The 27,135-nt window shown below is 36.8% G+C and overlaps 1 protein-coding gene and 2 long non-coding RNA genes across 4 annotated transcripts in view; 1 reads left to right on the forward strand and 2 right to left on the reverse strand.

The window, feature by feature from the left end:
* Positions 1–12,447, reverse strand: part of LOC311433715 — a 690,320-nt gene extending 677,873 nt beyond the window's left edge. Inside the window, exon 1 of the long non-coding RNA XR_014690917.1 lies at positions 10,977–12,447. This is a non-coding gene — a long non-coding RNA (uncharacterized lncRNA). The remainder of the gene's footprint in view (positions 1–10,976) is intronic.
* Positions 1–27,135, forward strand: part of MANEA (mannosidase endo-alpha) — a 219,182-nt gene that overhangs the window by 163,166 nt on the left and 28,881 nt on the right. The window lies entirely within an intron of this gene.
* Positions 13,763–18,156, reverse strand: LOC311433716. The gene is made up of 3 exons (XR_014690918.1): positions 17,863–18,156; positions 17,405–17,502; positions 13,763–15,124 (listed from the first exon to the last, which is right to left on the reverse strand). It is a non-coding gene; the product is annotated as an uncharacterized lncRNA (long non-coding RNA).

The raw sequence follows: 27,135 nt of genomic DNA on the forward strand, positions 1-27,135 counted from the left end.
TATGTAATTGTAGTGTCAAAGACTCGTGAAAATACTTTTGTTTCAACATATGCAAGTAGCTTCAGTAATAAGATATTAAAGAAATCTAAACCTGCAGTTTTGCGATTTCCTGTGATCTTTTGTATGTGATCATGTATTTTCAATAATAAGTTTAACATCAGTCCAACACAGAATCTTCCAACAGAAAAAAAAAAAAAAAAAAAAAAAAAAAAAAAAAAAGTGTGTGTGACAAACAACTGCATTCCCCAAATAGTGTATGGTTAGTCTCTGTGAGAGAAAAAAAAAAAATATATATATATATATATGTATACCTCATTAAAAGATATAGGTGTTTTGTTTTTTTTTTTTTTTCAGCTGGGTATGTATATAGTCTGAATGGGAAACTGCACTGCAGTTGCACTGAACTGCAACATATAATCAGAACTTTTCTTAAGACAAAGTTGCTGTCACTTTGGCTTGATGTCTGAGGATATTAGGAAAAGGTCATATCTTCTTTTATGTGTAAAAATATGAGTTAGCTAAACAAAAGCTACCTAAATGAAAATCAGTTTTGATGTGAAATCTGTATTGCACAGTAGGTATCCATGGCATTCCCAGCTTAATAGCAACATACATAGTAGTTCTGTAGTTCAATAATGCCATTACCAGTACCAGCCTTGTACTAGCTTTGCAAGCCCTTGGGGCTGAGGCTTGCTGGGCTTGCTTTATCTGAAATTATCATGGCTTGACTGGAGCCTGCTTTCAGCTGGTAGAGCTGAACCAGCAATTTTTTCAAATGACATGGTGCTTATTGTCTAATCCATCTTCTTTTTGTTTACCTGTATATAATTGTTTTGTTTAAACATATTTTTTACATTGAGAGAAATAACAAGATGTTATTCTGTTTAGAATGGAATATTTATGACTCCTGCATAATGACACAGTGTAGAGCAACACAGGCACAGGATGATAGCAGGGATCTGCAAAGTGCAATACAAGACAGAGCACAGAGAAGTACAGGAACATGATCTTAAAAACGAGGGTGTAGAGTAACACTGGAAGCCCCAAGGCTGCACACAGCTCACTGTGGTCAGTCAAAGAAAATTTTGGAGGTGGGCAAAAACAGTTTTAGGAGTAACAGTAAAGCCTGCAAAACAAAGAACAAGTATCTCACATACATAAAACATATACTGTAAATTTAAAGGTAAATCTAAACTTAATGTAGAATGACAGAACAATGAAGAAGAAAAAAAAAAAAAAAAAAGGCATAAAGCACATTAGAAAGCATAAAAATAGCCCAAGTGGATCTTAGAATGAAGACCTTAGAAAACAGTCATGCGTCTCTTGTCAAAGAAGAGGAAGAAATTTCATCACCAGCTTCACACTCCTCCCTGTGAGAAATTCAGGATCAGTGCACCATTCTTCTAAATTCTTTAGGATCTGAGGTGCAGTGAAAGGTGACCATAACACCAGAAAAAAGGTGTATACTAGGAAGGATTGTTAACACAATTTACAACCATATTACTAATGAGATGTCTTTGGACTGCAAATATTAGTATGGACAAATTACTGTAACAAATATTTACAAATAACTAAACAAATAACTGTAACTAATATTACAAATATTAGTACTGGACAAATCACAGTAACAGTTTTGTTTTAGTGAAGGTTATTAGGATTTTAAACAAGCTAAAAAAAATTCTTTCTTTCACATCTGGTGTGTAAACCTTTCTATCCATAGCAAGATTTTGAGTGTAACAACCAGCGCAAATAAGTTAAATGATGGAATTTCATTTTAAATGCTACATACTGCTGCAACATGGAAAATAATATGCAATTTAAAACAACAACAACAAAAAGATACAAACATACGGGCACATCCATCCAGGCATACAGATAACACAGTGGTTTTCTACTCATCAATTCATGTCAAAAGTCATGCAACAATAGCTTATAGCTTCACTTCCTAAATTAGCTTTTAGTTATTAAGGCAAGTTGTTAATTTATGTTGAGAAATACATGTTTACGTTTTGCATATATGTGATATATATGTGTGTGTGTGTGATATATATACACATATATACATATATATGTATGTACATATATATATATACATATATGTATATATATACATGTATACATATACACATACATATATACATACACATATATATATATATACGTTCTCTGAGGGAACATTTATATATTCAAAAAGAATTGGGGTAGGCACACAACTCCAAGAACAAGAAAAATGAGGCACAAGACTAATTAGGTGTTAGTGAAGCAATTAAAAAATAAAAATAAAATTGAAAAAGACTGCTTGTAGGCAGCATGACAGAGACTCTTTGAAGTGATGAAATTTTTCAAAGAGATGTTGTGTTTGACAATAAAACCTTAAATTATTATGAAAATAATATTTGTATGCATGAAACTTGTGAAAAGTTCACTTGGCCTCTATTTCCCTCCCTCAGCCTAATGAAAGCCAGTTAGAACACCTAAGTCCAAATCAACGTATTCATACTTTCTGCTACTGATCTCCTTGTTTTAACTTTGGTGCTTCCTTATTGATATATTTTCTGCCTTTAATAACTTTAAACACACTTTATCCTTAAGAACTTGATTTATGTTTTCTAAGCTACCATTACTAAATCTGGGAGGTGTAGTAGCTGGTTATAGTGGGCAAACCAGTCCAGGCCCTCATTTATTCACAAATGTTGCTTGTTGTCACAGGAATGTAGGAGGCTAAACCTAAAGCCATTTACACCACAGTCAGCCCTGAAAGAGCAACAAATGATGTTACCTGCAGCACCTTATCGCAAATGTAAGTGGTTTAATGGTAATTTGCCTGCACCACCGCAATACTAGGTTTACTACAAGAAGTTACATTCAAGGTTTCTGGTCTTAAACGCTCATTGATTAGTCACCACTCTTTATAGTGGGAACCTCAAGAGTTTAATTTGAATCAATGCTGTCAAATGGTATATGATCCTGAACCCTCACTACTGACTTAAGCAGACAGATATACACTTCCAGTTTTATTTGTAAGTATGAAATGTTACCTCCTCTGTTTTGCTATTATACTTTACAGCTACATCCAGTCCTTTATTTTTATTTATTTATTTATTTATTTATTTATTTTGGTGGTGGTGGTTTGGATTTTTTATTTGTTTGTTTGTTTTTAGACAAGGGTTTGAGTTTGAGTTGGAAGGGACCTTAAAGATCATCTCATTCCAATCTCCCTGCCATGGGCAGGGACACTTCCCCCCAGAACAGGTTGCTCAAAGCCCCATCCAACCTGGCCTTGAGGCCTTGAACACTTCTAGGGAGAGGGAATCCACAACTTCTCTCGGCAACCTGTTCCACTGTCTCACCACCCCCATTGTAAAGAATTTCTTCCTAATTTCTAATCTCACTCTACCCTCTTAGTTTAAACCCATTACTCCTTGTCCTATCACTATACACCCTGACAAAGAGTCCCTTCCCAGCTTTCCTGTAGGCCCTCTTTAGCTACTGGAAGTCTTCTATAAGGTCTCTCCTTTCTCCAGGCTGGAAAACCGCAATTCCCTCAGCTTTACTTCATAGGAGAGGGGCTTCAGCTCTTTGATCTTCTTCACGGCCCTCCTCTGAAGTTGTTCTAATAGGTCTATGTCCTTCTTGTGCTGGTGACCTCAGAGCTGAATGCAGTACTCCAGGTGGGGTTTCATCAGAGCAGAAGCTCTGATGCATCAGAGCATCACCTCCCTTGAACCGCTTTTGATGGAGCCCAAGATACGGTTGGCTTTCTGGGCTGCAAGTGAACATTGCCAGCTCATGTTGAGCTTTTCATCAACCAACACCCCGATGTCCTTCTCATTAGGGCTGTTCTCAATCCATTCTCTGCCCAGTCCCAATTTCTTCTTGGGATTGTCCCAGCTCAGATGGAGGACCTTGCTATTGGCCTTGTTGAACATTATGAGGTTTGCACAGGCCCACCTCTCAAGGAATACCACTCATTAATGATGTCTACCTGGACATTGAGCTGTTGACCACAACTCTTTGAGTGCAGCCATCCAGCCAATTCCCAATTCCTTACCCACTGAGTGATTTGTCCATCAAATCCACATCTCTCCAATTTTGAGACAAGGATATAATGGGGGACAGTGTCAAATACTTTGCACATGTGGAAGTAGATGATATCCATTGCTCTTCTCCTATCCACCAATGCTGTAACCCCATCATATAAGGACACCAGATTTGTCAGGCATTTTCTGATGTTTGGTATTTGAAACTGCTCTGAACTGCACCAATTCAAAATGTTGTATTTATTTGCTTTTTAATGCAGAATTATTCTCATATAACTCAGAATTCTGCTACCTGAAAAGGACCTTACCCAATCTTTCACATGGAGTTTTCAGTTTTAATATCAAAGTAAACTGTTATTTTCAATACTCAGCAAAAGCAATGGGCCTTATCTAACCAGTAAAATTGGGCTTCTGTCATGTATGTCTATATTACCTTCTAGTCTAGAAAATGTTAATATAAAATGCATGGACTCCTCTGTATTTTAAGCTTCAGGATATCCAATTATGAGAAAAGATCAGATTATTAGACTAGATACATCCATGCACATCACTAAAGGCAGATACATTTTTAGACAGGTGTGCACTGAAGCAATTATATTCTAATTATGTATCCTACAACAGTTTTTCATGCTTAATTTAACACATGACGTAATCTTTTACAGGCAAATAGGGTTATGTGAATTTTAGTGTTGTGTTATGGATTAAGTACTTCTGCAGTAGATCTATATATGATTTTAAGGTCAGTTTGCACAAATCTAGGAAAAACAGAAGATAGCTCTTGAAAGGGTCAATTAGATTAATATCAGCTTAAGGCTTGAAGCAAAACAATTCCAGTTAAGATCACCAGGTTCCCAATTATGTCAGAAAATGTAAAACTAACCTCGTTTTCATTATAATAAATAACACAGCTTAAGCTATATCAGATAAGTGACTCCTTGAAAAATAATGCCAAATAAAGCAAACTTAATTGATATAAAACAGAGAGCAGTGCTTTATTAATAAATACAATGACTTTGGAAGGCCCTTCTCGGCTTAATAGTTCGCTTATATTGATTATATTGAGATTTTATTTTTAACCACTTTAATTCAAATAGTAAATACAATGCTTTGGCTGTTCTACTTTACTCTTTTGACTTATTCAGGAAAAGGTAGACAGATTTGGTTACTTGTAGAATGAACAAATATACGTAGTGTATTCTCTTTGCTACTCCCCCCCCCCCTTCATTCTTGACTTCCATTTTTCTTTTAGTTGCTTTTAAAATTATTATAGTCTGATTTCAATATTTTATTTTTTTAACTCCCATAAGAAAAAAAAAAAGAGTGACACAAAGGACAAAGAAATGGTAGATACTTTGAAAGGTTTTGAGATTTCTGATCTACTCTAGACTATCATGCTTTGGAAGAAACTAGCAGGTTGGTATTTTGGGATCTACTTCATATGTTAAGACATGTTAGCTGATCTAGTCAATTGAGTATGGAGTCTGGAAATTTGATTTCTAATTACCTTGACTAGTGTCATGGTTTCAGCTGGGATAGAGTTAATTTTTCTTCCTAGTGGCTGGTATGGTGCTATGTTTTGGTGTTTTGATGGAAATAATGGTGATAACACACCAGTGAGCAATGCTTAGTCAAGGACTTGCCATCTTCTCATGTTGCACTGCCAGCAAGGAGGCTGGGTGTGCACAAGAATCTGGGAGAGGAGACAGCCAGGAGAGCTGACCCAAAATAGCCAAAGGGATGTCACATACCATATGTCATCATGCTGAATAATAAAATAAAGGAGTTGGCTGGGAGTGGGACACTGCTTTGTGCTTCACTTGTTATGAATACTCTTTAAACATTATTATCATTTTTCATTTATTTTCTGTCTTATTGTCTTTGTCTCAACCCATGACTTTTACTTTTTTTCTGATTTTCTTCCACATCCCACTTAGGGCTGAGTGAGTGAACAGCCGTGTGGTGCTTAGCTGCCTGACAGGTTAAACCACAACTGTCCTTTCGGTACCCAATCTGAGGTTCAAAGGGTCAAGTTAATAACAGATCTGACTAGAGAGTGTTAAAACAAATTTGTTATAATTATTCATTATATAAGTTTAGTAGTTACTGATCATGGTACTGATTTTTTTTCCTCTCTTCTCGGAGTTGTGCTTTTTCTCAGAGTTCTGTTAGATAATACCTTACTTGTTCTATACATTCCCTGTTGTGTTGTTGATTACCTCTGGGGCCTGGATTAAGTATATCATTTTGCTGTACTATTTTACAATGGTTTATGATATGATAAAATCACTGCTCTTGATACTAATCTAGTGTTTATACTCAGCATTGCCTTCATCTCCATATTTTGGGAACCATCTCTTGGAAACTATTGATAATTACACTCTTTAACTTTTCTCCTCTGCAAGCCAATCTACGGGGTAGACAAAGGGAAACACTTTGCGCTGCTCCTTCACCTTCCTTTTCTCCTTCCCCTTCCCCTTCTCCTCCAGGTTAGTTATAACAGCTCCTGAGAGTTGTGAATATCCTTGGGATGTTCAAACCAGCATACTCCTATTTCTATGTCACCGGAATGTGTTTCAGGCCTTGTTTAAACTTAAGGTATTCTTAAATGGTTGTTTAAGATCTGCCCCAAGGCTTGGTAGGTACAAGTGGCAGAGCATGTGGGATAGTATGGACAGGTACCTAGGACAGTGGGCACTTTCAGTGTTTTGGAACTTCACCCCTAAACAAGTGCAGAGCCCTGAAAAACTAGTGCAATATTTGGAAAAAGTATGCTGTCACCCTGGCAACTCCAGAGACATGAATCAATGCAATGTGCAAGGGCCTGGCCCATGCCTACTGAGCCCTGCTCAACACTATTCAGTACCCTCAGGGGGGAGAGGAGGAAGAGAAAGTCTCTGGATCTGATAACAAAATGACAAGCACCGTGACCACTCCAACCCCTGCAACAGGCACTGCAGCTGAACCAGAGAACCAGCCTGTGCCTGTATCAGTCACCCCTACACACAAATGAAAAAAATAGATGTGAGTCAGCTCATTTAGTGAGGGACAAAACTCCTACTAAGAAGGGGAAGGAGGAATTAGATGAGACAGGTTACTCTGAAACAAGGCCATCATGAGAACAGGAAGAGGAAGAGGCAGACATCACACAGCAGTAACCACACAATCCCTATCCTCAGGTGAGTTGCAAGATATGCAAAAAGATTTCAGCTGTCATCCAGTTGAGCACATTGTCACCTGGCTGCTCTGATGCTGGGATGAAGGGGCCAGTAGCCTAGAATTAGAGGGCAGGGGAGCCCAACAGCTGGGATCCCTCTCTAGTGAAGGAGGCATTGACAAAGTGATTAGAAAAGGGGCACAAGCCTACCTTGACCCTAGAGGTACAGATACATGAGATGCAAGGGAAAACAATCACAAAAGAGGAGAATTTCCAGGAAAATTGCTGTGCCAGTTTCCAATGGGCAGTTCCCCAGCCAGTGCAGAAGGGACCTTAATGAAGGGACTTCTGATTTGTATTTACAGGAAGTGAGCAAAGAACTCTATGACCAGGACTAGAGAGCCCCTGTCTCCAGACAGGTTGAGGAAAAGGACAACTACGTTTATTGGACTTCGTGGATTCGATAGGCTGACACATAAGACCGACAGTAGAATAAGGTTCTAGTGGACACTGGCTCACAGTGTACCCTAATGCCATCAAGCTAGAAAGAGAAAGAACCCATCTATATTTATGGAGTGACAGCTAAGAGTATAGGATGCTGAAGTGAGCCTGACTGGGAATGAGTAGTAAAAGCACCCCATTGTAACTGGCCCCAAGGCTCCATGCATCCTTGGCATAGACTACCTCAGGAAAGTGTACTTCAAAGACCCAAAAAGGTACCTACTGGTAGGCTTTTGGCATAGCTGCCTTGAAGATGGACGGAATTAATTAGCTGTCTTCCCTGCCCAGTCTCTTGCAGGACCCTTCTGTTGTGGGGTTGCTGAGGGTTGAAGAGCAGCAGGTACCATTCAGTACCGCAACAGTGCACTGTCAGCAATATCTCACCAACCAGGCCTCCCCAATTCCCATCCATGTGCTGGTTCATCAGCTGGAAAGCCAAGGGGTGATCAGCAAGACTTGCTCATTATTTCCTTTTGCAACACATTGAGGCATAAAGATAGGAATTGTTGCAATACAGCAGATGTAGAGTTCTACGCTGTCATTGACAAACCTAACTCCCAAACCCAAAAAAATATTCATCATTTAGTGATGCTTATATTTAGCTATATCCAATGCTTAGGAAGTCACAGATTAAAAAATATACATATGCATCATAAATAAACATCAGTACTGAATCATACTTTCTTACTGGAACAACGGCTGTCTTGCTGATAATCATTACTTAAATGGAAGACAGAAATTTAGATTTATTTTTTTGAAAGGAGAGAGAAAGCAGCTATATGACAGTGACATGCGAGAACTCAAAGGGAAAAGTATCTTATCCTAGAAAACGTTCTTTGGATTTGACCCAGCATTTACAGTTCTGCAAAAGAAATATTAGATCTTACCAGTAATATATGTTAGGCAAAACCACAAACATGCTCAGCCCTCTGAAAACTGGCTCTGTGGTACACTAGTAAACATTTGTTTTATAAAACTGTCATTCCTACATTTCATAGTTTGTATCACTAATTGCATTTATGCCAGAGATCAAAAGCCAATGAGGATATTGGTTCTTACCTTTTTTTGGACTGGAGAACTCCAGGCAAGTACAAAACATAAATTATGCTAGAGTTTCAAGTCAGAATTGAGGCATCTATATTTTTTCAGGCAGAAATTGTGCTGAGATAGATGAGATTGTAATTTTTGGACATAAATAACTTTAAAAATTACTTTCAAAATTTTAAATGTATTATATTTACACAAGTGATTCTACACTTGTCCATAAGCAAGCTGTATATCAAACATAAATAAAATTATGCAAGAGTTTATGCTCACCTGCCTAAGTTCTGTCACATTTATAACTGTTTCCGTGGTCTTGTTTTGTTTTTCTGGCAAACATACAACTATTATAAATCAATACCATGTTTTCAGAATTAGCTATCTGTTAAACTCATATATTTCTGGAAATGTCTCTTCCCAGGCTTTTTTGTGGCAGCTTTTACTTTTGCATCAGAGATAAAATGCCTTTCCACTCTGCCTAAATGGAGGGCTGAAACTAATAAACTTGCTAGCCCTACTGTCTGTAACAGCCATGGGAGTAAAACACACTAATTTGCAGCCAGTGACATTATCCAACACATAGTCAGAACATCTATCAAAAATAATTACATATTACTTCATTGAACAGCTGAGATTTCTTTAATATGAATTATTTTTATACTCCATTCCCATATTTTCTGCTGAAGATCAACTTTGGAAAACATTAAATCAGTTTTTGGTTGACTACTTCAGAAAGCATACTGACAATCCCATCCTGAGACTTAAGTTCCAAGATTAACTTCACAAACAATATTGTACTGAGAACAAACAGAACACTTGGGACACAAATAAAATGTGGTACCTTGATGAGTAATAGTGGTATTACTGAAACTTGATCACGAGCTTTATAGATCATGATAGCCCCCATACCAGGCATGCTAGTCCTTATGTAATATAAATCTTAATAAGACAGCATGTATATGACAAGAAATATTCATAAGTTTAGGTACCTGGGGTCTAACCCACACATGTTATGTATTGTATATAATTTATTTATTTATTTATTTTAAACAGCAGTCTGCAAGGAAGCCTAGAATTTCCTATCTAACAAAATGTTTAGAGTGCCTAACAATCACAGGATAACAGGATTGCTTCCCCTTATGCTTTTTTATAATTTATTTGTTAAACATAAATAATAATAATATAATCCTGTTGAATGCATTAATTTTAACCCATCCATCCCTATGCTTCCTTGCTGGTAATGTCAGTCCAGCAACTATGGGGATTTTTATTTTTTTTTGTTGCTTGAAAGGCAATGGTTTCTAGAGGTCCATCACATCAATCTTTAACCTGTCCAATAAAAAAAAATATATAAAAAAAATAATTGAATCAATGTGCAAAAGAGTGGACACAGTGAGAAAGGAAATGTAGCTAGAAGAATGAAAAGGGCAACAAAGCGTAGCATGAAGATGTTTAATGATTTTAGGAGGTGGTTTAAGGGCTGTCTGGACTATGAAAGATAGCATAGGAAAGTTAAAATAAGGAATTTTAGGCATCAGATATTCTTTCATAAAAGAACAGTTTCTTAAATAATAGGTTATCCAGATTGTCACCAACAAATAAAACTAAATCCCTATAAGTTTTGTTCATGAAAACAAATTTTATTCAGACTGACATCTCCCAATTTCTGAAGATGGAAGCACATATGCAAAGTTGAACTCTAAAGTCATGAAATATGAAAGTAAAAAAACATGGAATGGAGAAAGAGGAGGAAAAGGAAGCTCAGTTTTACACCTCAGCAACAGACATTGGGGATTGTTTAGTTGATGCAGTCACAACTGCAACATGAAAGTTGCAGTTGTGTAAGAAGGAGTGAAGTCAAATTATAAGGCAAATAAAGGCAACATGCTAAAAAGATATAGCAACAAAAAACAGTAAAACAAGAAAAAAAAAATGAAAGCAAGGATCCTGGGATAAAAAAATCTGAACTACACATTTATGCTGTGGTTTCTTCTCTTATATATTACATACACTTATTGGAATTACAAGGCACATCTTTCATCAAGATAAAGAAGAGAAGAATAGAACGGCTGAGCAATTCACAGTTAATATGAATCCACTGACAGATTTGCTTTCTTATTAAATACAGTTGAATAACCCACATTTATGGAAAACTTGAGTTTATGTTTTGACTCAAGATATCTAATAGCTTTCCTATTTTGCAAATGGGTTCAAATATAGCAAGAAGCTAACTTCAAGACTGCTGGCCCAGGTAACACACATTCTTACTGTCACTCACTAAAATATTATTCAAGATTATTACCAGGATTAGGTACTACAATTTAAGTTAGTCAATGCAACATTTTCAGCAAGTCAATGACCACCATTCCCACAAGAGGGGGTAAGTATAAGATTAAGTTCAAGATGCCAGCTTGGGCACCACAGCAGGTACTAAACCTTGAGGCTGATCAGTCAGCTTTGATTTTCTCTGCTGAAAGTAAAGGAATCCATAAAGCTTTACATTTTTTATAACTGTCATTCCCATATTTTACTTTTTACATAACTGATAACATTTAGCAAAAAAGAACATAAAATATTAATATTGTCCTGCATCTCCTTTGAACTCTTGCTGCTAACCTCATAAACAAGAAAACACTGTAAATGTAAGCTTCTTCCTGTGTAATTCAGGACCCAGCTGGGCCTCTGAGGCAAGTCACTCACCTGGCTGAGCAATGTAGATGGTCAGCCCTTTGAGGAGCATTCTGTCTGAGGTTTTAATTTTTTTCATCTGCAAAATAGTTTGCCTCCAAAAGGCATGGATATCATGAAGGCTGCTAGACGTTGAGGACACCTCTGTCTTGAGGGACCTGAAAGACCATGCTCCCCCACCTCAGCTCCAAATCTCCTACAGCTCTCTCCTTCCACAAGCACAATTCAACAAATCATTCTTGAGTGGAAGGGGCCCATAACATAGAAAAGCTCAAAGAAAAATGTAGGACAGTCTACTGTTATACTGTAACAGTAATACTGTTTTTACTGTTAAATTGATAGTAATTTTTGTTCCTCATGGTGAACTGAAGTGAAATATTCAAATTTATAGTACTGGATTTGGCATTGCCATCTAATATCTGGTGTACTGCTGTACATGTGCTGTTTAGCTGTAGGTTGTAGCCACCTATACCACCTGTTTGGCTACAGGTGGTATACAACACTTTGGCTACAAAACTTTATTTCCCTGTAGAAAAGTAGATTTTTATTCTTTTATGTATTTATTTTTAAGTATTAAAAGGTCACTATTAGGTAATTACTTATTTAGAAATTCATCTGAATTAACAGTATTTTTTCATAAAAGAAATTGGAAGAATTGAAAATAAAGTTTTAAAAGTAGTGATTTAAGCTTTGCAAAGTCATAGAAATTCCTTTTAATCGACAACATGGTCATCAATAATAATCTCTGAATAAATTATTTTTCATTGTTTAGGAGCTAAAGTGTCAGGTATCCAGTGATGGCATAATTTTCAGTTTCTCTCTTGGAATCTCTGTATTCAATTATTGGTAATCAAAATAGTGATTAAACCACTTTCAAAACCAATTATTCTTAAATTATCATTTGGCTGTTCCAACTGTGTTAATTAATGTAAACAGCAACCAGCTGTTTTTCTACTGTCACTACCTGCTTCTTGTAACTGAAGCCCTTTATTTTTTATCTTGATGGAAAATAAAACATGCTTTTGCTAATTCTGTCCAAATATTTTTTTATTCTGTAATGTAAGAATTTCATTAAATTTCAAATAGCTTTAAAGGTAAATAAGGGTGTACACAGCTGCAGAAAAATGACACCGATGCAAAAGAAAAATATATATATATATTATAATATATATATATATATATATATATATTTTTTTTTTTTTGCTACAGTGAATCAACTAAGCATTTTAGATTTCCAAGCAGTTTTCTGGAGGAAAAATATTCCCAGATGTAGATTGTCTTTAATTTCTATGATGTATATCAAAGAAAAAAAAATTACATGGTCTGAATTAGAGTACTTATTAGGGAGCAATCATAAAATATATTTAACATTTCACTGTCTCCATTCAGTTAAAGAGGAAAAAAAAAAAAAAAAAAAAAAAAAGACAACCCTTTAAAATAACCTTATCTGTCACCTAGCTTTATAAAGTAAGTCTTCATGCTTATTTCCTCAGGGAATTTACTGTGGTAATAGAACAAGAAGGAAAGAGAAAAAAAAAAAAATCTTATGACCCTTAGAGACTTTGAAAAACTCCCTTAGAGAAAGGCATGAAATATTTTTAATAAACTTTGTGAATTTTAATGAAAAGTGTTAAAACATTTAAATAATATTTAATTGAAAATAAAAAATAAATATTTTCCAAATTACATCCCATCCTAAGCAGTAGATAAGAAGGTTTTTTTGTTTGTTTTTCCCCAGTCTTAAAATCATCTCTTGAGATTTAATTTATTTTATATTTATACTACCCAAAAAACTTTGAAGAAGATGTATGGGATTTTTTCTTTCATCTCATAAATTACCCTTGTCCTTTCAGAATAATTTTTGTTTATGTGCTTGTTTATCTTCCCAGCATTGTAAGAACTATGTTGTCCAGAGCTTCTGCTGTTCTCCCTACCCCACCCCCACCCTCCTTTTTCTTTTTGAAGGGGAGCACAGGAGGGTTAGGGGACAGACAGAAGAGAGACTGTAAAGACCGGCAAAATACTTACACAGACAGAGTAAGTAGCAAGAGTCCAAAATAATTCAGTGATGTTTTAGATGCATCTATCACTTCCTGGGTTCTTAAGGAAATATATGTTGTCAGATGTCATGCTGTGTGTGTTCATTTAAAATATTGCATACAAGATTTTTAATGTAGTGACATTTTCTTCTTAGAAATTCAGGGAATACAGGAGAAAGAAAGAAAAAAAGGAGGGGGGGGTGGCTGTTGCTTCAAAGTAACTTTTGCTGGTGACATTAGAATTAATCGTTATGTGTACCGAACATACTATTCAAAAAAGAAAGCCTTCATATCAGAAATGACTTAAGAAAAAGTATGTATATTACACATCTAATGCATACAGAGCATTGGACTGTTTTTTCCCCTCTATCCTATGACCAAGAAAGTCTCGTAGTGCATTTCTTCCCCAGCATATACACATATATACTGTAAAACACTATGTGTTACCATTGCTATGTGTTAACAAGGACAGTATCTGGAGCAAGGAGGCATTCTAAATTTTGAATTCAGGACTATTTTATGCATCTAAGCAAATCTGAATGATTTCCTCATCCACTTTACCTCCACATCAAATTTAATTCCCTGGTCTCCATTTAGCTGCACCTATACTGTCTTATGAAACACATTAGCAGACACTTTTGGGTCAAGTGACATAACTAGCATTATGTACATGCTGCTGAAGGCTCCATGCTCTTATGTTGACAGTCAGTCATATCTAAATGATAAGGAAGCGGCTAGCTAGCGGGTTACATCTATACCATATGTTTAAACTTGGTTTGACCCTTGATGTTTACTTAACTTGCTTAGTCTCAACTATGCTAACTGGTCTAGGCCTGTAACCTTTCTGGCATCTTGCATCTCAAGCACATCAGCACACCACAGTAAGCTGATACATGAGCTGGGCAGCATTTAAAAGCAAGTTTAGAAAGCTGCCTCACAGCTGTTCAGCAGTTTCCTACAACCTGGAGAATCACTTGTGTCAGCTGGGATCACTTCTAAGGTGAAAAGTAACAACATTCTTCCCAGCTGATACTGCTTCCCCAGCTGCACAGCTGACTTTCATCTCTCCTCCTCCCAGGAGGAGGCAAGCACAAGGTTTGCTGAAGGAGTGTTGTTATTTTCTACCTCTCCACCAAGGTCAACTGCAGATGCAGTAGTGCCTCTTCCTGAGAGAAGTGGCAGGTTTCAGTAAAAGCAAATAGTGTGGTTTCCACAGCCTACCAAAGGTGGCCAGCTCTATGGGGTCCAGTCTTTTTGCCTCAGTCACAAAACCAAATCAATAATACTTTTCACGTCGGAAGTATAGGTCTGAGGAAGGAAGCAAGTCTGATACCATCAGTCTCTCAGCTTAGACTTCCATCCAGTGTAGCTCAGAAGGCAGGCTCCTGCTGCTTGTACCAAGGTAAAATGCATCATGCAGCTGTTACTCAGTTTCTAAAAAGACTTTGTAGCCACGTTAGTGAACACAGAGGAATCACTGATTTCTACTGTTTCTTGGCACACCATGACTTTCAAATTTTAATATTTTGCATCAGACAGGGAAGTATTTTGGTTGTAGCATATAAAAAGTATGACACTTTGTCAGTCTCATGGTCCCAGATGTTTTCCTGTTCTCTTCATCCAAAGATTGGAAGATATATTAGGCAACATGGTGATTAATTCTGTGTAAATCAAGAAAAAAAACCATGTATAATCACATGGCTTTCAAGTCTCGTGGTATCAAGTTTACCAGATGCTCCCTAATAAACTGGTTTTGATACAGTACATTCAACTTCAGAATGAACAGGTGCCTGGTGTTATAAACAACCCTGTCCTAGCCTTCTTCATCAGCTTTTTTTGGCTTCTGATTTTTCACTTTCTTTTTCCTGTGTGAAATAATATAACAGGGTTTTATCTTCTGTACGCAATATCTCAGTCATAAGCTTGAGAGGCAAGTCACAATTTATAAGCCTGACTACTTCCAGGACAATGCCTTTGGCAAGTCTGAATATGCCTCAGTAGTCAAGCTTACTACTTACAGCTAAAGCATTCAAATCCATTAATGCAAGTGAGTTTTCATAAATTGACTTTCCTGTCAGGTAAAAAGGTGAAGGGGCTGTGAAACTGACTATGACTCATGTTGCTGTTCTGTTAAAAGTATACAGCCTGCCTTTTTTGTTGGTGGAGGAAAAGAAAATAATCAATACACATCTACTTTTTGAAGTGGCATACCAGATGAGATATACCAGACATCGGGAAGTGCCAACAAATTCCACCCTCACAGGGGTTCAGGGAGTAATGTGAAGAGCACAATATAAGAAAGTCCTGATGCATCTAAATCATTTCCCTTGTGGAAAGAGCAAGGCTGTGGTCCACTGAATAGAAGAGATTTTTGATTCTATTTCTAGCTTCACTGCAAATCTCATCTGTAGCCATACTCAAGTCACCTTAATGCTTTAGAACTCAGCTTTCCCATATGGGAAATAAATTAATAAATGCAACAGCACTTTACAAAGAGCTTTTATATTTGTGGTTCAAAAAACTGCTGCATCACACTTGAAATCCAAAATATTCAGACCTGTCTGTTTAAAGTTTGGGTTTCCCTTTAGATTAAAAGCAAGCAGAATTAGTAAGAAACAAATCTTTTTCCACTTCTACTGTGTTGTTTGTTTGTTTGATTTGTTTTTTCAGGAATAGACTGTCAATCTCCACCAAGAGCCAAGTGCATTTGCAAAATGCCAGTCTATGAAGCAAGCACGATGTATTGAGATTTAATTTCATCCATATTATTTCTATCTTAAACTGGTAAAGAGTAGTCTTTGTGTGTGTTCTTTTTGTTTGTTTGTTTGTTTCCCCCCATTTTTTCTTTATTCTCATTAAATCATAGTATTCTTAATTTTGATCAAGTGAAAACGTTAATCTTTTAATTTGTATCGCTGATGTTAAGAGGCCTTCTGCCATTTTTCACTAAGCTTACAACATCACCACTAAATTTACAAGTCTAGTGAAACATTTATGCTTATGTATCCTCAAATGGATTGATTCAGGTATCTCTGTACTGGAAGTTTAAGTCCAGTTAAGCACAAAATTACATGCACAGTGGAGTTTAACTGCCAAAATTAAATATTGTTTTTGTTTGTTTGTGGTTTTGTTGTTGTTTGTTTTTTAATCAAATACCTTGGAATGCATTTGTGTTCCCTTTCTTATTCTCTTTTGCAATGGTGATCTGTATTAAGACTGTCTTTTTTTCCTCTTTAAACATTAAGAGAAAATAAAGCAAGTACATTACTCGTTAAAAGCTATAAAGAATGCCATTAACATGTATTCTTCCACATTTATTAATGAAGCATAATTTCCAATAAGTACATGTCTACTGCAAAACATGCCAATTGTTTTCTGAGAATATGTAGATTTACACTTTGAGCTGAAATACATGTTTTCAAATCAATTTTAGTGCTTAAAAAGCCTATTTAAGGAACATATCTTTTGCTGCAAAAAACAGTATTGTGTAAGCCTAGGTCCCTCTAATGACAGCTGCCATTTTGAAGGTATCAGTTTCTTAATAATTATCACAGCAATAATAAAATATTCTGTGCATATACAGAAAAAAAAAAAAATATTAGCACTCTCTGGCAAAAAGATCTGTCATGAATGGTACTAAATTGATTCTACATGGCAATTTCAAAATACCATTTATAGTATTTTACAATATTTATATAAATCTGCAGATGCATGCACATGCTAAAAGTGAATTTGCTGATGCCTATACCTGTACTGATATTGCAAGTCTGGACATTAAATGGGTGAATGAATATAACTTACACTAAATCTATAGCAACAGTGAGAAATCCAGGAACAGACTAATGGCCTTGTGTATGAAAGCTCTGACTTAATGAACAAGAAACAAAAAGTATCCATCTTACTGATTTCTCAGCCAATCTGGTTTCTCACAGTGAACGTACCGTTATTAAAACAACTTCATCTGGATGATGAAACTGCTGATTTTATTCCAGGTTAAGTTACATCAGAAAGGTCTCTGCTTATTGGCAGTGTGCTGCACCTACAAATATTAAGGCAATCAAGAAATCCATTATCTGAGCCAGGAACAGAAATGATGTCTCATGATGTCTAATGTTTCAGTGTGGTGTTACTGCTAGGGAAGATTAATAATCATCATCACACTGTGAAGCTGTAGCTTCCACCCTAAAGCATTTTGTTTTATGTATAGATCAGATGTATAGACTGAGCTGCCAGCAACTCTTTCTGGAAGTAAAGCACAGCAAAGGCACTATGAATTTTTAATGCCTGTAGTTTATTAGAATACAAAATAGAACAAACTACCTTGTAGAGGAAGAAAACATGACTCCCCTTGTTGAGACAGACCAATAAGAGATTTGAAAGAAAATCTTTCTGGGCCTACCTTAAATTTTGCAGAGGCAGTCCTTCCCTAAGAATCTCCAGTCTACACAAGTGCCTTCCATGCCTCCAGGTCTCCCTTCCAACTCCACAGTATGCACTCCTTGTTCAACTCAACATTCTTGCTCTCTCCAACCAAGCTAGAAAATCCTCATTTCTGTCTGACCAACCTGTTTTTCTGCAGGTTCTTCCAAGTAAATAGGGTGAATCTTTCTTGTAGAAGAACCCTTGGTGAGTGGTCTGGAGAACAAGTCTTACAAGGAGCGGCTGAGGGAGCTGGGGTTGTTGGAGGAAGCTTGGGAAAAGGAGTCTTAAGAGTGACCTTATCACTCTCTACAGCTGCCTTAAAGGAGGCTGTAGCAAAGTGGGGATTGGTCTATTTTTCCACGTGCCTGATAATAGGATGAGGGGAAATGGGCTAAAGTTGCACTGGGGAGGTTTAGGTTGGATATTACAATTCTTTACTGAAAGGGTTGTTATGCATTGGAATGGGCTGCCCAGGGAAGTGGTTGAGTCACGATCCCTGGAGGTCTTTAAAAGATGTTTAGATGTAGAACTTAGTGATATGGATTAGTGAGGGACTTGTTAGTGTTAGGTCAGAGGTTGGTCTAGGTGATCTTGGAGGTCTCTTCCAACCTAATGATTCTGTGATTCTGTGAAGACAGTCTCCTCTCTGCTCTTGAATTTGCATACAATCTTTGAGCGGGAACCATGGTAATCTTTTCCGTATCACTGCATTTTTATTTATTTATTTATTTATTTATTAATATGCACTGCTTTACTTAGTTCTAAATGCAACTGGTAATATGAGTTCCTTAGCTTATCTAAGTCTTCAGGAGATCTTCAGGTTTTCAAAAAGGTAAGAAGGATTTGGCACTTAAGTAGGTTTACGTATTGCTGGTGAAACCAGTGACTGCCGATGACCCTTAACATGCCTGCCTTAGTGCATTCTCACATGCACGTGTAGTTCTTACAAATAATGCTAGATACTATTCTATGGATTAAGTAAAGCTTATATTTTCTTTGTAATGGTGATACTTAGACATATATTTTGAAAACCTTCAAAGCTAGTATTTTTTCTTTGACTTCAGCATGCAAAAAATCTCTTTATGTTAATAGTGTTCAGTCATTCAGACCAATTTACAAACACGCCTCGAATGTAAGAAGCTTCTATTCTTCACAGGAATGGCAAGATCTGGAAGAGAAGACCTTCCTGATCAACCCTTAGCCAATGTCAACACTTAGCCTATATTTAGCTCCCAGTTTTAAATATATAGATTGAGCATCATAGAAGTTTAAGGCTGGCAGTTGTTTGTAAGAACTGACTATTGATCCAATTATTGTTGGGGAAAAATTAGGAAAAAGCACAGGATGTTTTAAAGTTCTTTTCTTCTTCTGATAACTACTCAGCTCTCAGTTAATTCTACTGATCATAACTGTACTTCTGTGAACACTCTTCACAATACTAGCAACAAATACCAGTAACAATAGAGATCTTTATGAGGTTTTGTTGTTGTTTTTTTTTATATATTTCCATTTGACTTAATGAGATGTCCTTTTCCCTTGTGTAGATACGGTATAAACATTGTCTTCTCTGTAAAACATATTACTAAGTTTTTGGGGAATCACTCTGAATAGTTTTCCTTTTATTTTTCAAAGTAATAAAAAAGTCATTTTGTCATTTGGTAGTTAAAACTTTAAAATCTGAAACTATCTCTAAGTGTACAAAAAAACAAGCCTGTACCATTGGCAGATACTGTTCTGCATTATCAGAATATCTTCTCATCATGTAATCAAAAACTATTTAATAATATATATATATACACCTTACAGGTACTTAGTATATTTTGAGTGCTCTGAAGATCTGTGAGGCTATATAAAGGCTAAATATTACTGTTATAAATCATACCTATAGAAGAGATTCACAGGGGACAAACAAAGCTTAATATATAAACCTCTGAAGAAATATTTTAATATAAGCCTCAGCTCCTTTGGTTTCCTGGGTGATTGTCTTTTTGAGAGACTAACTGGTATATAAGTTTTATATAATAAAAGTAGGAAGAAAAAATAGTAAAAATTAAAAAAAATAATAATAATAAAAAAAAGTTAGAAACTGAAGGAAAACTAAAACCACCTTCCCTTCATTCACCCTCTTCCACCTCCTCCCCCCAAGTGGTACAGGGGAGCAGGGAATGGGGGCTGTGGTCTGTCCCCAACGCTTTGTCCTCACCACTCCTTCACAGTCACTCTCTGCCCTTGCTCCATGTGGGCTTCCTCCTACGGTATGCCATCCTTTCTAAACTGAGCCTGTGGGGGCTGCCCACAGGCTCAGTTTAGAAAGTCACTAAACTGAGACTACTAGACTAGTAGTCTCAGTTTACTAGTCACTAGTAAAAAGAAGACATGGGCCAGATCATACTTTTTGGTTTGTCACAGTACAACTGTTCTTACAATTTTATATTACACAAACTTATTGACATTGTGCACAAATATATTTCAGTCTCAGCATGGAGTCTCCTCTGTAGTAAAACAATTAAGATAAACTCAGTGAGGAGAGATTTCAGGATCACCTAAAACCACTGTAAAAAAGCAATTCATAAAATAGTTATTTTCTTTTGGTGCTTCTGTCTACATTGATGTCTTTTATTTGATGCATTCTGCCCTCAAGTCAAACTATCAAAAATACTCCATGGCATAAAGGAACACAGATGCCAGCACAGTCAGATGACACGATTGATAATTTACTGGATGCTGGATGTAGCCAGACAAGTAGCTCTTAGATGACTGACTTCATTGCTGAAGAGTAAGTTGGCTACAGATCTGGATTACAGATCTCTTTCAGATTCAATTTCTGAAAAGCACAGGAAAGTATTTGAAACAATTTATAATAGATGTTTCTGTGAGGAAAATATGTAATTCCAGATGGTCAAATCAGTTGTTAGTTAGCTAGTGCCCTGCTTTCAACTGAGATAGAGTCAATTTTCTTCCTAGTATCTGGTATGGTACTGTGTTTTGGATTTAGGATGAGGATAATCCTAATAACACACCGATATTTTAGGTATTGCTGAGCAGAGCTTACATTAAGTCATGTAACATTAACTTTTTGGTTTCTCCTACTGCCCTGCTAGTGAGGAAGCTAGAGATACACAACCAGGAGTTCTGACCCAAACTGGCCAAAGGGATATTCTGTACCATATGGCATCATGCTCAATGATAAATCTGTGGGGATTTACCAGGGTGGGTGTCTGCTGTTGCTTGGAGACTGGATGGGCATCATTCAGCTGGTAGTAAAAAACTGCATTGTTTATTCTTTTTTGTTGTTCCCCTTCCCTCCCTTCACCTCCCCAGATCCCTTCCCTTTCTTTCTTTTTAAGATGTTCCTGTGTCAGCCCATGAGTTCTTGCATTTTTCTTTTCAGTTCTCTCCCTCATTCCACTATAGGGGGTAGGGGAAGAAAGTGAGCGAATGGCTGTGGGGTGTTTAGCTGCCCTGGAGTTAATCTACAACTGCTAGTTAGTTAATCAATTAGTTAGGCCAACAAGCCTACTATATTTGTAGATTGCTAATGACTATTGTGATAACTTTTTCTAACAGTTTGAGTGTGTATGTGATCACCATCCTATAGCTCAGGCAGGCTTGCCACAGCATACCTCAGCTAGAAGCCTGCAGCACTTAAGATATGCCTATAAAGTAAAAAATACTAAATTACTTCATATTTGTTCCTTTTATTTGGGATTTTCTAGGGCTTGGATGGATGATGTTTCCTAAAACTTTTCTAAAGTTCTGAAGGGAAGACTGATGTTTCCTGTCTTTGGCCAAGCAGAACTTTCCACATGGAGGTCCTCTGTGTGGTTCACAAAGATCACAACTCAGATCCATGGAAAAAAAAAAAAATCTCCAGTAGCTAAAACCACTGCAAAACTTGGCAGCAATAAATACAGCAGTGCAAGCATTTTCTCCTGACTTTATTTATTGCACCATGTGCACTAAACATTAGTATGGCTGCAGCACCAACGACAGTGTAGACCATGCCTCCTGCCATACAGTTTTTCCTTGTGTAAAAAAAAAAAAAAAAAGAAAAGAAAAGAAAAAAAAAAAAAGAGAGAGAGAGAGAAAATAAAACAACCAGCATATTAAAAACGTTGTCCACAAATTCAGTGAAATACCAGAGGACAGATGGTCATATGTCAGAGTGATAAATACAGTATAGTATCTTATGTAAAACAGAATCAGATTCTATTTCATACCATAATCATTGTGTGATTCAAAAAGTTAAAAAGTAATCAGGTTATAGAGTGTCTTATTTGTTTCCACTTTATATTAAAATCCATTATGTTAGACTAAAGGAAAATGTAAGGCCTTTCTTTACTCAAGTCGATGGCCAAGAAAATCATTATCAAACTGTTATAAAATAGATTTTCTGCTGTTAGGTATTGAAGCTTCTCAGGGTACCATGACTTCATTAAATTATTTGACCTTACTTATGTCTTCTGAAGTACTTTATGAAATAATTGTAGACTTTAAGGATGCTTTTCTTAGCAAATAACAGTTACAATTTCAACAGAGATGTTCAGATTTATCTTGCAGGAAATTATAGACAGTGCAATACTCTATTTTCACCTCTCAAGCTGTCAGAATAAATACCATGTTAGAGAAATACAAATGTTACACTTGGCAAACATGCAAATTCCTTGCCTAGAAGATCCATTTATTATTATCTTTACTATACACATATTTTTATGCCAAATCCTGCATTTACATATGTTTGGATAGGTTTGTAATGGGTTAGGGTGCTATTCATTAGCAAGGGCAGTTGTAACAGAGGTAATCCAAAAATGTTTGAAGACTGTTATACCTGTTTATTATTTAAAGATATGTTTCTCTGAAGATAATAAATAGAGAAAAGCTAAGACCCCATTTTTCTCTTTTCTTGTTATAATATTCTTATTCTGCTTCCATATTATCTCACTTCAGAAAAGTAATAGGCTATCATCCCTGAATGAATTTAGTTTCTCATTCAGTTTAGTCTCACTTCATATTAATTATTCTTAAGTTGCTTGTCAACCACTAATCTTCCTAAAATAATTATTTCCAAGTTTTCTCCCATTTTTTTTTAGGTGGCCTAGTGTGCTACATGTTATCAAAAAGCCCATTTGTCTGGTAATACCTTAGCAGAGAAAGTCTTTCCCAGAGTGGAGGCTTGCTTACTTGCTTAATTGCCATCTTTCTGCCTCAGAACGTCAGGATCAGAACTGGGAATTCATATACCTCAATTCCTGTCCTCCAAGTCCTCTGCTCTAGTCTGCTTCAGACAGGTTTTGCAAATTGCCACCACTGTTCACCCCCTTTGCAGCTGTCCCTCAACTAGCAGATGTAAGAAACATAGACATAAATACTTTCCAAAACTGTGCCCAGATAAGAAAAGAAGTGAAAGGTTCCCAAACAAATAGTGACGCCTAATTTATTTATTCATCTGCTTGAAATTTGCAGTGTTCTGTACATATTGTATTTATTTTTAAAAGAGGACATCCAATTTATTTTGCTGTGTGTAATTATGTCCATTTGGGAGCACCATCTGTGCTCCCCAAAGAGGGGCAGTAGAGATATCCCGCAAATATCCAAGAATATCCAAAACACAGACAACCTGCAATGTAGGTGGAAAAAAGTGAAATTATTAGCAGAGGCAGGGAGCAGTCATTGCCAAGTCACATAAGCAATAGAAAAAAAAAAAAATTATCGAGCAGTTTGAAAGCAGACTGCCAAGAGTTTGTTGCAACACAGAGATAAAAGTCACTTACTTTACCAGTATCAAGCTGGAAAGAAAGGACTTGTATTACAAAGTAATAGGTGGCACATAATGAAAACTTTTTTTTTCTTTTTAAGCTTAACAGTGGCTTTTCTTTTTCAGCTTCTCTTTGAAAATGTGGTTCAACTGGGAGCCCTGTGTTAAAAAAGGGCCTGCCTCTAATCACAACGTGGTAATTTATTTCTTTTCATTATGATTCCTTTTTTTTTTTTTTTTTTTTTTTTTTTTTTCCCCCACAGCTTATTGGAGAAGATTCTGGCTTAAAATGAGATGCAGGTCTGGTCTTTTATGGCTGTGTTTTACTAGAAACTGCTTAGATGTCAGAGGTTAATAACAGGACCTTGAAGAAAAATATGCTCAACTCTCTTCTGGCATGTTACTGAATGGCAAAATATACTGTACTGAACATACGGGAGAGGCATTTTGTAGAAAAAACATTCCTTGTATTTCTCATTCATGTGAGTCAGCAAGTCAAGTTGCATACTTAAGGAATTAAAGCACTTTTCATGTAAAAGAAAGCAGTAAGTGCCCTATCTGCCCCTTGTTATTTGATACCTTTCATAGATTTTCAAGACAAGGAAAGAAGGTGCAGAAGTCGTCATTAGCAAAATCTCTCCTGCTTTCAAATATCATTTACGCAGAGTAAATGATATAACTCTTGAAATGATATAAACGCTTGCTTTTCTTTGAAAGCAAAACAAAATGGAAAGTGCTGGTTCTTGTAGGACAACTCTTGGGGGAATAGAAAAAAGTGAAATATGATGATAATACTTAGAAAATATAAGGGCTTTCAAGAAGCACCTGAAGTGTCTCACGCATCTTTTAGATAACATTTCCAAATGAAGAAGCCTTAAGTTGAAATCTTAACCCTAAGTCAAGTCAGAGAAAATTATTATCCCTAACTCCAACCAGATCAGCATTTCACTCCACATGAGAAGACGAGCTCAAACAACTCTGTTCCATCTAGTTTAGACTGCACAGCATCTGCAAACTTGTATGGAAACAAATATGTTTACTAAAAATAAACTTTTCTTACAGTTGCAGTAACAATTACTGATGAAGAAGGCCACGTCAGACAATCTTTCCTGAAGGAAATAATCGTTAGGATTCACCTCACCAATAAATAAAGAAAATTCCACTGTATTTTCAAAGTCTAAGAAATGATATTTCTAAATTTCACAATACTTTAAATATTTACAATACTCTATTTATATCTAAATATAAGCATATCTGACAAATGAAAAGACTACTTCTTATTAGTGATTTGTTGCAATAATCTATTACAAATACTAAAATAAGCATGTAATTGTTTCATTTCTTTATTAGAAGATGGCCAAATTACAAAATCACAGGATCTCTTCAGATGATCTAGTCCAACACTGCTGCTCAAGCAGGGTCAGCTAAGGCAGGTTGCCTAGGACTGTGTCCACTAAGGTTTTGAATATCTCCATGGAACAACACTCCACCACCTCTCTTGGCAATCTGTCCCAGTGCCTCACCAGTAAGGGGAAGGATCACCTCTCTTGACCTGCTGGCAACAGCTGTCCACCAACATCTGCAAGGCCTTCTTTGCTAAGCTGCCAATGTGGGAGACAATTATAGGAGACAGTGCTTCACTACACTTGTAGTAAAGGCTTTACTATAGTTGAGGTAAATGACATCCACTATTCTCCCCTCATCCACCAAGCTTGTCACATTGACGTAGAAGGTCGTCAGGTTGGTAAAGCATGACTTCCCCATTGTTAATACATGCTTAGTACTCTTAAACACCCTCTTGCCCTTCATGTATCTGGAAATAGTTCCATGGAGGAATTCCTCCATCACCTTTACAGAAATCGAGGTGAGGAAATAACTAAATCTGAGAAAAGGAAATTTAAGTTAAGAATAATAAAAAATCTATTTAAAAGTGAGGACAGTGAAGCATTAGAACAGGTTGTTTAGCAACGCAATTTTTTAGAGGAAATTTTTGATAACTGTCCCTTAAGAATGACAGAATTAGAGTGAATACAGTGTTTCCTTTTAATACTCATTTCCTCACTAAAAAAAATTGTACAACACACTATTTTTTTTACAGTAGCCTGTACAGGCTACAATTGAGGATTAAACTCTTTTTATTCTACCTGGTTTGCATGTGCAAAACAAAAAAAATCATTTTTATTCCCCAGTATTTTAGTCCATCAGACTCCTCTGACAAATAATGCATTAAAAGTTAAGAAATGGAATGGCTTTTTCTTTGGGCTATTTTTAATACACTGTTACAAAAGTTAGTTCCTGGCATGTTATTAACCAATCATAAAGAAGATAATAGTCAGAAAGTGCATTTTACCTCTGATTACAATAGGTAAATGTGGAGGAATGGTTAAGTGAAGTAGGTCATGTGAATGTTGAGCAACTAGGAGGTCGTAAGCTAACAAAGTATCGAACGCAGCTCATATGAGTCTGAGAAAGTACGTAAAATCTGGGAGGTTTCAGGGAGGTTTCAGGGAGGTTTCAGGTACAAGGACATGATATCTGTTGGTGGTCTGGGAAAGTACTAACTGTGTTATTTCGGTGGGAAACTAGCTGATAAAATAGAGAAATGCACTAACCAATCATGAGCTTAGCTTTTGCAATATGTATGAGCTAATTATATTGAATTAGATAAAAGACGACTGAGCTATCCAATAAATCGAAGTTCACTGATCACTCATATTGAGCGTCTGTGTCTTCCTTCCGTCGACAACAAATGTCCTCGCAACAAATGGCGCCCGAACAGGGACAAATCTGAATGGGAACAGGGACCTTCTGAACAGGAACAGGAACTTCGCTGGAGTTGAACCTGCGAGCCACGGTTGGACGGAATACGAGGACCGGTCCTGCAACGCAGCTCAGGAGGTGAAAAGGATTATAAATTGCTGAATCTCCGCACCCGAGGCCTGAAAGGTGAATGGAAAAGAAACCTGGAATACCCGCACCCGCACCCGCAGCTCGGGAAAGGGAGTCCTCGCACCCGGGATGAGCCTATAGAGGGTCCCGCCGGAAAGCGTCGCCGAGGTCTTTGCAAAGGCTGCAACAGTACCAACGTATATAAAGGTATGGAGAGACAAGCGGCGTATGATTTGCTCAAATGCTTTTTAGAAAAGCGGAGCACGCAGCTTATAGACTGCAAAAAGGATTTACCAGGATTATTAGCATATGGGGTAGCTAAGGGTTGTTTTATCAATCCTGATACAGTTTTTGAACAAACAGAGTGGCGTAAATTTGGGGACAAATTGTTTGATGAAAATAAGACTGCTAAAAAATTATTGAAGCCTTGGAGAGCAGTCACTAACGCCTTAGTTATACATCAGGCTGAGCAGAGAGTTGCTGCTACCGCTACAGAGCGACTGGGATTGCCGGGAAGTGCTGGAGCTGGGGATTGCCCACTGCTGCCTTCAGTGAGAACGGTAACGCTGCCTCAGGGGGCTACGGGGCAATGGGAGCCTCCCCCCC

This window comes from Aythya ferina (assembly GCF_964211825.1).
Source record: "Aythya ferina genome assembly, chromosome: 3".
NCBI lineage: Eukaryota > Metazoa > Chordata > Aves > Anseriformes > Anatidae > Aythya > Aythya ferina.